General features: G+C 55.2%; 1 pseudogene; it reads left to right on the forward strand.

Moving 5' to 3' along the window:
* The first annotated feature begins 10,891 nt into the window (after positions 1-10,891).
* On the forward strand, positions 10,892-11,147 carry LOC102864390 (annotated as a pseudogene).
* Positions 11,148-11,633: the final 486 nt, after the last annotated feature.

Below are 11,633 nucleotides of genomic sequence, written 5' to 3' on the forward strand. Positions count from 1 at the left end.
CCCTGACTGTGGCGATGCCCCCTGACTGTGGTGACACCCCTGACTGTGGTGACACCCCTGACTGTGGCGATGTCACCCAACTGGGGTGACAGCCCCTTGGTTGGGCAAGCATCCTGGGGGAAATGCGACAAGGTTGATGGTATCGGAGTCACCAAACCCACCGACACCCAGGACCCACGCAGGTGCTCGCGTTGCGGCTGCATTCCCAGCTCACCCCCTGAAGGCCGAGGTCTCTGCTGGCTGGGTCCACCCCATTTCTCAAGCCCCAGGGGCTCCCGGGCCCCTAGAATTGGCCGCTCTAGGTCCACAGCGTGAACACCATGGAGAAGGTGGAAGGCTGCTATGGGTATGACTGAAGCGGTCAGAGAAGGACGGGGACCTCAGAGAACCTCGAGGGCAGCTCTGGCACTCCACGGTCTGGTCACTGCCCCACAGCGTGGAGGCGTCAGCCCCTCTTCAGTCCTCCTTGTTCTTTGTCCAGCTTTGAGATGCGTGACGAGTCACTGGAAGACCCCTGGCTGAGCCTGGCCCCCTCCTCACTGAAGTGCCTGTGCTCCTCAGCTCCTCCGTGGCTGTGACCTTTCAGATGGAGGCGGCTGGCTAGATCATTGACCTACGGGGTCTCTGGGTGGACTGGGCCCTCCAGCCCTGTGGTGAGCAGCTGGGCGCATTCACGCACACTCTCACGGCTTGACCAGGCCAACAGTTAGCCAGGCCGAGCAGGTCGTGGGGTCGGCACTGCATGTGAGGCTCCAGACCCGAGGGGACAGGGGCTCTTGTTTCTAAGTCAGGGTGCGGGGGCCCTTTGTGGATTATCCTCCGAGACTGAGGCATAATTAATGCTACGCTCAGTCTCATGACTAGGCGCACACGGGCTGAGCTGGAGAGGACCAGCTGGGAGGTTTTTGAGCATCTGAGGATGACATTCTGATGGTGCCAAGATTCCCAGAAAGAGCCCTGGTGGCATGTGTGTACTGCGCTGGGCTGCTAACCACAAAGTCCACGGTTCAAATCCACCAGCTGCTCTCCAGGAGACTCAGGGGCTGTTTCCTCCTGAAATCAGGCGAAGGTCACGGTCAGACTGGACTGCATAGCAGTGAGCGTCCAGCTCCCAGAGGCCTCAGAGTGGGAGGAGGCCGCATGCTCCCCAAGCCTGGCATCCCTGTGTGACCAGTGGCCTCGTCCAACAGGCAAATGTTCCTCCTCGACAGCGGGCATCCCTCTGACACTCGCTGAACCGACTCGACATCTCCGTTAGGGATTTGGATGCCAGGCGTCCCCAGTCCAACACCGTCTGCGTGACAGTGTGTTCCAGAAAGTATTTGTGTGTGTGTGTGTGTGTGTGTGTGTGTGTGTGTGTGTGTGAGAGAGAGAGAGAGAGAGAGAGTATGTGTTTAAGTGTGAGTGTGTGAGTCAGAAGCCTGGGAAACGCGGGGCTGTATTAAGGTCAGGAATAATGATCACAAGAACCAGGCAGTAGCAAACAACACAAACAAGGCTGGAGCAGCGGCAGCCAGCACGCGTTCCGGGGGCCGCGCTTTGTTCTCCAGGATGTTCTTGGCCGTGTTAGCGCCTCTGCTCCAAGCTGATGGTGCCTGCAATTCAGAAAATCAATGCTGCTGTCACTGTCCCACGGTCCTCAGCTCACAGTAGGGACTCTGCGGGGGCTGCGGCCAGGCTCCAGGTCACTGACTGTGATGACAGCTTCTCGTCCTACTTCCCAGGGTTGCCGTGAGGGTGGAGTCGGACGGCATGTCACACACGTGCTCACAGGGCCATCATGCAGAGGCTGGTGCTGCTGCTGTGTGAGGCCTTCTGGGCTCCTGAGGGACACTTCTTCGTCCAGCACGGGCGTGAGTGCTGCCACCTGCCTGACAGGGTTCAGTCGCAGGAGATGTTTTCAGGAGCAAAGGAGCAAGCTCCCTGTCCTCTGGAGGGGACGAGAGAGGGAAGACACTGCAGTGTGCTGGCCGAGCGGTGCTTGCACACCGCAGGGCAGAGCGAGGAGAGGTGCCGTGTTACCTGAGCCGGTCAGTGAGGACAGCGTCTCTCTCGTCCGGGGCTATAGACATCAAATCGTTCTCCACGTCTCATTTCATGCCCAAGGGTGTTTTCACTGACATGGGTGCATCATTTGAGCTTGTGAGTTCCATATGTGAGAGAGAAAGTTTCCTAGAAGAACGTCATGCGCCTCTTGACTCATAAATGAGAGAAAGCAAGAGGCTCCACGAATTAAAGGAGGAAGGTCATTGTTAGATGCCAGCAAGTCAATACTGAGCTGCAGAGACGCCGTGCCCAAGAGGAGACATGCGCTGTCTGCAGAGACACCATGCCCAAGAGAAGGAGACATGCACTGTCTGCAGAGACGCCATGCCCAAGAGAAGGAGACATGCCCTATCTGCAGAGATGCCATGCCCAAGAGGAGACCCGTGCTGGCCACAGAGATGCCATACCCAAGACGAGACATGCCCTGGCCACAGAAATGCCATGCCCAAGAGGAGACGTGCTTGGCCACAGAGATACCGTGCCCAAGAGAAGGAGACATGCCTAGGCCGCAAAGACGCCATGCCCAAGATGAGACCTACCCTGGCCGCAGATATGCCATGCCCAAGAGGAGACATGACCTGGCCACAGAGATGCCATGCCCAAGAGGAGATGTGCCCTCACCCGTGCCAACTGCACAGTTGCTGCCCTGTTGGAGACCTTCATCTAGTTGAAGGTTCCACTGTTTCTCCCTGACTCTTCATGGTGGCCTTCTCTAGAGCCCAGGCCCTCCTAACGTGTCCAAAGTGTACATGGTCTCACCAGCTCGCTTCTAAGAAGCAGCCTGGCTGCACTTTGTCCAGGACAGATTCGTTTGGACATTCGAGGGTCTGCAGAGTCCTCAATAGTCTTCTCCACCCAACGATTGAAGGCATCATTTCTCCAGCCTTCACTTTTCCTGTCTGGCTTTCCCCTGCACTTGAAGCTGCTGAAAACACTATGGTTGAGTCACGTGCTCCTTAGTCATCAATGTGACGTCTTTGCTCCTCAGCTGCAGGAGGTCCTTCGCAGCAGACGTGCTGAGCGCTACGTGTAGCCAGGCTTCTTGACTGCTGTTCCCATGGGCAGTGACTGTGGATCTAGGTGAAACGACGTCCTTGGCGACTTTGGTCTTTTCTCTACTCGTGATGCTGATTATTGTTTTATTTTCTTGATGTTAAAGTGTAATCCATACTGAAGGTGTGGTCTCTGATCTTCATCAGTGAGAGCATCGAGCTCTCGTCATTTTCAGCAGGGAAGGGCGGCCTGTCAGGGCTGGTGGTCAGTGCGGGCCTAGGCTTTGTCAGTTTTATGTGCAGGTTTGCGGATCCTGAGAACTAACCTTTGGGTGGGCTTGATTGAAGGGCGAGGGGGCAAGTGAAGGCCTCACCCTGGGCGTACACCAAAACCCTGTCCCAGGGGCAACCTTCCTGGGGAGCAGCCACTGGGACTTGTGCGCTTCAGGGAGCCTGTGCTGGACCCCTGACTGTGTGCAGGTCTGTGCGGAATATCCCGAAACCTCGAAACCTCGGGGGCATCCAAACGCCCCAAGTAGTAGGAGCCTGAAGCCATGACCCTCCCTTCCCATCATGCCAGTGCCCATGGGGAGGGGGAGGGATCTAAGTCATTTCCTGGAAAGAAGGAAGAAGCAACCAGGCCAGAGGAGCCACACCAAGTTTAACTACAAGGTCCTAATTGGGGTGTGTTAGTTCTGTGGAGGCAAAAGTAGTGCTGCTAAAACAGGAACGTCACAGGAGCGCGGCTCTAACAAAGTGTTCTCCCACAGCTGAGAGGCTTTGGTGCCATCACGTCAGAACTGACCCTACCTGGCCTCCCAATGGGTTTTCATAGGAAGTTAAGTCCTATGGGAAGAGATTGCCTATGTTTCTCCCACAGAGCAGCAGGGGGGCATTCAAATTCTGTGCCTTTGGGGTTTCAGAAGCTTCTTAGCACTAAGACACCAGCACTCCCTTAAGAGGTTACAAGGCCAAACTCCCCCTCCTCCTTTCATCCCATAGGTCCCCCCTCCCTGACCTCCTCTCCCTGCCCCCCTCCTCCCCACCACCCCCTCCTCCTCCTCTCCGCCCCTCCACCCCTCTGCACCCACTCCTCCCCTCTAACTCCACTCCTTCCCTCTACCTCCCCTCCTTCCCTACGCCCCCCTCCCCTCCACCTCCCTTCCTCCCCTCTACCCTCCTCCTCTTCCTGACCTGCCTCTCTTCTCCCTCCACTGCGCCCTTTTCCAGTTCCTCCTTCTCTTCACCTCCCTTCTGACCTTCCCTCTCACCCTCCCTCAGCCTCTTTTCTCCCCTTGTCCCTTCCCTGCTCTTCCCCCCTCCCTGAGTCCCTCCTTCCCTTCCTCCCTCCCTCAGCCACTTGCTGGTTGAGAAGCAGTGTCTGGGCAATGACCAGGCGGCTGTGGTCTCTGCCGGGTGGTGGTTGTCCCAGCAGGCACTAGCCATTCCATCCCTGCTGTTTTCTGTAGCAGCCAGGTGGCCAGCAAGCCTGTGGGTGCTCCAAGGGTGACGTCTCCAATTCCTGGGCTTGGGAAATGCCATCCTGACCAGGTTTTCAGGCAGGTGGTAAACCAGGGCGTGCTCCCAGCTCAGGACAGTGGAAGGCGGCCCTTGTACTCATGTGCTCATGACCCCCCAGCACAGCCGAGTGCTCTGGCCTCTGGCCACCAGCCCCTGGAGCCACGCTGTAGAGAGCTGGGGACAGGACACACTTTGACCTCAGTTATGCCAGAAATGAAACTAAAAATAATAATAATTAAGAGCTTGGCTTCCAAAGGCAGGGATGAAAGTCCCCTGGGCGAGTGGGAAGGCCCATCAAAGGAGGACACTGTTATCTGTCCGGCACACACATCCATGCTGGCAGGCAGCACTCATTATTGATCGCTCTCTCTGGGTTAAAGATGAATTGGAGACAGCTCTGAACTAGGAAGGTTTATCTTCCAATTACAGGAAACTTGTTAATAACTCTCACTTAAAGCTAGGAGCCTTGGACAGTCAGAGGCGCCCCACCGTCGGGGACCAGGAGCCACAGACGAGCAGGAACACGTCTGGTGGACCCTTAAGGGATCACACTGGCATCTCTCATCAGTCAAGCCCTGGAGGTGCTGGTGTGCATGTCCCCCAGAGTCCCAGTCCTTGCTGTGGTCATATAGGCTGACCCTGAAGAGATCTGGGGCCTCCCAGTGACCTGGCTGTGGCCTTGGTGGTCAGGGGAGGGCAGGCAGCCCCCCAGGTCAGGCCTCAGGGAGACATAGCATCTTTGGACTCTGACTCATTTCAGTCATGTTCTCCTGACTCTGGATGCTGAGGGAGAAACCCAGAGAAGCTGGAACAATGATGGGCTGTCAGGTTAAGGGGAGACCTGTCTCTGGGCTTATGGGGGGCTGTGGGGTGGAGACAGATCTAACCTGGCATCTGATCGTGCAGCTAGGCACACTCTGGGTTTAAGGGGAGGGTTCTGAGGCCTCACCACCCATAGCTCCCAGGACCTTCCTACCAGGCCAGCGTCCTTCCCGCCCCCAGCGTCCTTCCCCGTCTGTCCTCCTCCTCCTCATCGCCCCCTTCAGCCTCTGCTGGGAGAACCATCTGTGTGGGCTGGGATCCTCGAGACGTGTGGAAAAGTGCAGGACTCCAGCCCCAAAGAGGCTCCACTCCAGAAACAGTTATGAAATCCAGGGGCCCGCTGTGTAGACAAACATCTTAACACTGTCTGTGAAGCTCCAGCCAGCAAGGCACTCAGAGTGACCGGGGAGCAAGAAGCTATAATGCAGCCTGCTGACCCCACTGCAGCCGTGATAATCAGGGCAATTATGGCTCATGGCCTCTACCCAGGCCGGGCCACCCAGAGGGTTCAGACGCCGTGTGCCTTTGGAGAGGGTCAGGCCAGGGCCTAGCAATAATGGCACCAAATCCAGGTCCATGGAAGCCATCATTTGGCCAGTGTCATGGTGTTAATTGGTCTCCTACTTCCATTGTTTCTAGAACAGCTCTGTGCACATTAATCTACCCAAATCAGGGTAAGAACGTGTGTGTGTGTGTGTGTGTGTGTGTGTGTGTGTGTGTACATGTGCGCTAACTCAACACTCAGAGATCCCAACTTGAAATGAAGGCGTTCACGTTCATTTACCAGCATGACCTCTCCCCACACGTGATTAAAGTGTCCAGGTGCAGGTCACCTGCCCGAGGTTGGAGAGTAACATGATTGGGGGAAAGCTTGTCCACCACAGCCGGGTCTGTGGGCAGGGCTGCCAAAGGCCTCTCCTCCCAGCTCTGTCCTCCAGACTCATTGCAACCACGGGGTGTGAGCAAGACTTGCTTCACAGGACGGTTTTGTGCTGAGAGAGAAGCATTTTTATTTCTGGTTGGACGTTAGGTCAGCTGACCAATTATTTTGTCTCTGGTGTGGCAACACATTCACGTCATGGTGGTCTTCGCCGTTTTGCCCACACAGCATTCACTTGCGGTGGTTCTGGAGTTTTGTTGTTGCTCCCAGGTTCAAGTGAAGCATACAGTCAAGTGAGCACCTGTGACTCTGTGGGTTCAGTGGCCGCAAAAGTCACACACCCATGAGCACTGGTGGCCTAAGGTAAGAAGCGTGCTGCCAGTCTGAAGACACACAGTTCAAATCCACCAGCTTCTCTGTGAGAGAGAGTTGGGCACTGTCCTCCGGGGTGATTCACTACCTCTGAAAACCCACTGGAGGGCCAGCTAGGAGTGGTTTCTGAACCCTAGCTGCTTAACAGTAATCGTCACAGTTGGGGTCGTGGAGACCAGATAAGGTCTTAGGTGGAGTGCCCAGACTGGCATCTAGATTCCAGGTGGGCTATGCCCCCTGTGACTCGGCTAACATCACCAGGGGGCATCAGGTACCTCCCCCTCCCCTCAGGATGGCCTGGCTGCTGACAGACCCCAGAGCGACAACAGGTGCAGTTCTGACCTTGCTGTAAGGCGAGTCGTGTAAGTGTTACGTTTACACGGTGCTGTCATCTACTCAGTGTGCAACCCTGTGGTGAACGTTGGAAGTACGGAGAGAAGGACCGAGTAGGGCAGAAGTGAGCTCATGCTGACGGAGCGGAGGCAATGGGCTCGCCACAGGGCGTCCACAGCTGCCCCTGCAAAAGCGTCTGCAAAGCACCAAAGGTAGAAAGGAGGAAAATGAGGTTAAACTCCAAAACTCATTGCCGTCAAATCGGAACCGACTCACAGCTGACCCCCAGCAGAGCCTGTGAACTGCACGGGAGGAGACGGCCCGTCTGTCTCTGGTGAAGCAGCTGGTGGATTTGAACCCCTGTGATTGTGGTGGCAGCGAACCATCTTACGCGTTAGACCACCAGAGCATCCTAAGTGAGGCTGGCCTAATGGCAGTTCTAGAGTTGACCGGTCCCCCTGTAAGTCTTAACTGCCCACTGTGTCCCTGGCCAATGGGAAACATCCTCTCCTGTTATGAGGGCCATGAACACATAAGGTCCACACGCACTGTCCAGGGCCCAGTGTCGAGGCTTGGCCAGGTGAGATGCGACAGAGGCTGAGGAGAGCTGGGCCCGACTGGGCCGATGAGCCAGGGATGGATGGAGGCCACATTTCACTCAGAGCATTCCTGCTTCTCTGCAGCGTTCACACACACACACACACACGCTCTCATGCTCAGCCCAGCTGAATTCATTTATGAAATTCTAGAAGTTGTACATCCAGGTCACAATTTCTGAGATGTCATCAAACTCAGCTTTGAAGGGAAAAATTGACACTTCTGCCTGCTGCAGAGACACAAATCAAGGAAGTCTGCATTAATTACAAGACGTGATTTCCTGCAGGGAGAGGCCACGGATCTGGCAGCTGCCAGCAAGGCCCCATGTCAGCCTGCCCAGAGTGGGGAGGGCAGCGGAGGGCCTCGGACTGCCTGCAGGTGAACCCTGAGCTGCCGTGGAGACTCACCTCCACGGTGGCTCCTTTTCTGGGGCCAGAGGCTGTAACTGTAACACCTGGACTCATTGCATTGGGCACATCTGCTACCAAAAAATAGACTTTTTAAACTGTTGAAGCTCAAAGATGTCACTCTGAGGACTAAGCATATAATCCAAGCCAGGATGTTTTCAGTCACCGCACGCACATGTGAAAGACAGTGAATAGAAAAGACGAAGAGGAACGGATGCCCTTGTAATATGGTGTTAATAGAGGCCCAGGGCAGGTGAGGAAGGCCCAGGACAAAGGTGGTGAGAAAAGCCCAGGGTTGGCTGGCTTTGTCCTCTTGGGCTGAGGCTGCTGTGAGCCCAGGCTGACTCAGTGGCTCCTGACAAGGCTGAGGGGTCCAGGGAGCACATCGTCTCATCCAAGTGGCATCTGCTTGATGGTGACCTCCTCGAGGGCCTTCCTGAGCCCCCAACTATCATCAGCGCTGGCCCACTCCCAGCCTTCTCTCAGGATCCTCGGTCTGCTGCACTTTGTGACTCTGTGATCATCCATTTGGTGTTTGAGACACACTGGCTTCACCTCCCTCTAAGTGAGTCCCTTGGCCATTCATGCCCTCTTGCCGGCCCCACAGTGTGTAGGTGGCCAGTAGCCCACATGCACTGCTGAGTTAGAGTCACATCTGTCTGCACCAGCGTGACACTGTGACAGGCCCACCTGCCTGGCCACCTCCTGACTGCCAGTGGAGGCATGTGTGTTGATGGGCTAGTGGACAGATTTCAAGGCAGCTTCCAGACTAAGACATGGGAACAAGGTCTGTAGTCTGACAAATCAACCAATAAGATCCCTGCGGGCCAGACGGTCTGATCCACGACTGAGGGTGGGAGGAGGGGTGGGTGTGGGACCGGCGGCGTCCATGCATCCTGCGTGAGATCGCCATGAGTTGAGGCCGACTGAACAGAGCGAACAACATGTACGTAGAAGAGTCTCCCAGGCAGACCTCACTTCATCCTCCTCATCCTCCTTCACTCTGTCGCACTCGGAAGGTAGGGTCCATCTTACAAACAGAAAGTTCCTGGTAACCATGTGGGGAGCACGTCTCCTGGCATTTTCCTGGTTGGGAGGAGAGTGATGGCGTTCATGCTGCAGAAAGCTGGGAGGATGACGTCAGGGGCCGCAGCTTCCTGGGTGGGACGAGAGGCCTCATAGTGATGCATTAACCTAAAGGCTGGCAGCTCAAAGCATACGGCAGCATCATGGAAGAAAGGCCTGGCACTCTGCTTCAGAAAAATGGCAGCCAAGGGGGCACTGTGGGCAGTTCTGCTCTGTAGCACATGAGGACGCTTGGGTTTTAATCTACTTCTCAGCAGCAGGACTTTGAACAAGGTCGTGGAGATGGGGCAGGGGTGGGAAGGGGGAGGCTGGACTGTGTTGGGTGAAGAGGACTGAGAGGGAAATGATGGACTCGGGGCTCAGGCTGTGAAGGTGAGCTGAGAAGGTGGCCTATAGAAGGTGGACTGTGAAGGTGGGCTGTGAAGGTGGGCCTGTAGGAGGTGAGCTGTGAAAGTGGCCTGTGAAGGTGGCCTACAGAAGGTGGGCTGTGAAGGTGGGCTGTGAAGGTGAGCTGAGAAGGTGGGCTGTGAAGGTGAGCTGTCTGTCCACTTTGTGGCCACGTCCTGGGTGGAGGTTGGTGGTCGTGAAATCTGGAGGTACAGCTCTCAAACCTACCCTCAGACCCTCAGAAAAACCAGGCCACAGAAGGAGGAAATTCCCCTTCAGTAATTTTAGTCCCCCCACCCACCCACCTCACCCAAGCGTGTTCGATGTTTCCAGCTTAATGAAGACAGGCTCTGAACGTTTTTAGATTCGGGTATGTGGAAGACTATTCCTCTCAGTCCCTGGCATTTGTTGTGGGGACTTTTTGTTTCCTGTGGACCAATACACCCAGAAATGAATTTCCTGAAAAGTAGACATTAACAGCTCACCCTCTCAGCATCACCCTTTCACGGGAAAATGCATTCAGTGAGAAGATGTACAGGGGAAATTGTGAATGGTTCTCACTCAGCTAGTTGTTGAAAAATTCAGCATCTTTTTATAAAAGCGGAAATGACAGGCCAGGGTCTATTAAATAAAGTCACCAAGTCATTGAGGGCTGGTGCAGGGACGTACCTTACGTGACTTAGGTGCGATATTTCCTCCCAGGAATGAATGCAGACCCCAGAGGGAGGGGGGAGCAGGGAGCTCACACAGCTATGTTTTCCTCACATCTGTGACATGGGGTTTATGGCAGGTCCGTCTGTAATAATAAACCTTAGATGGTGGGGAAACTGTCACAAGGACATAATCCACCTCAGAGACTGCTTTGTGTCTGGCCGAGACCTCGGCTGAAGCAGGACTGACTTCTGCCCATCACTCGTCCAGTGCTCAGGCCCCCGGAGTCCCGCAGCCAGGAGGCTGTGAGTGCCAGGGTGGCATCCACCCCCCTACAGGGCTCAGGACCTGCCAGCTCACGGGCTTCCTCTGTCTTCTCGGCTCCCGGATGCACAGCGGGTCAGAGACTCCTGTGTAAGTTCTCAGCTGCCATCACCAATGTTCTTGTGTCGTCCAGTCAGCCATGTGACTGAGAACTGCCCTCCACCTTGGGTGCCTCTGCCCATAGTGAAATGGTCACTGAAATGTTTTCTGTCCCAGTGAGCTGTGCGGAGCCTGTGGTTCCCAGGCAGTGACCCCCGGGCAGTGGCCCCTTAGACACGAGCCTGGAACTTGCACCCCCACAAGCCTAGTTGTGGGAATTGGCTCCATCCCAGAAGATGGTGTTTGGGGACAGAGCCTGTGAAGTGGAGAGGTCCAAGGCACTGGACTCTGGGGTGGTGCTGACGCAGAGTGGATGTGCCTCTGGAGGACTTGGTGTGACTGTGTGTCAAGTTGTGTGCAGCTAGGGCATAGCCATGGCAGCTAGCACTACCACCACCCTGTCCCAACTACCACCGCTGCAACTTGTGGACACATGTATAGGATTGAGGATTCTTATTGTGATAAAAAGTGATAAGGAAATTGTTGGCACGCTTCTAGGTTTTGATGACTTTGTTGATATGGTCTTGGAAGATATCACTGAGTTTGAAATCACACCAGAAGGAAGAATTGCTAAATTAGATTCTGCTCAGGGGGAGTAATATATTGGTGCTGGTTCCGGAGGAGGACTGAAGGGTGAGTGATTTTCTTGACTGAAAGCTAGCTCGTGTCCTGTTTTATAAAGGTGTGCATCCAGAGACCCACAGGGGCTGTAAGGTGGGGACAGAGGGTCAACGGACAAGTGGGAGTCAGGGGACAGCTGGGGATAGAGGTGAACTCTTCCTGTGCACACGAGAGGGGACAGACACAGTCCTGGCATGCAGGGCTCCCCCAGCTTCCCTGGCACCTCTCAGAAGTGCCCAAATCCACAGAGAAGCTAAGTCCTTGATTTTTCTAAAGAAAGAACATTCTTCAGCTCATCACAATCTGCCTGATGCAGGGAAATTTCTAGGCCAGAGGGAAGATAAGGTTCAGAAGGGGATGAACATCTAAGTGATGTGATTTGTTCTTGTGTACCGTAGAGCCAGAACCGACCCGGAGCGCCCCTCAGGTGGCCTTTCAGAGGCCGTAGGCCTCACAGGAGCTGATTGCCGATCTTTCTCCTGTGGAGTGGCTGAT

Source organism: Elephantulus edwardii, unplaced genomic scaffold (assembly GCF_000299155.1).
Source record: "Elephantulus edwardii isolate Elephantulus edwardi_28Jun2011 unplaced genomic scaffold, EleEdw1.0 scaffold00193, whole genome shotgun sequence".
NCBI classification, from domain to species: Eukaryota; Metazoa; Chordata; class Mammalia; order Macroscelidea; family Macroscelididae; genus Elephantulus; species Elephantulus edwardii.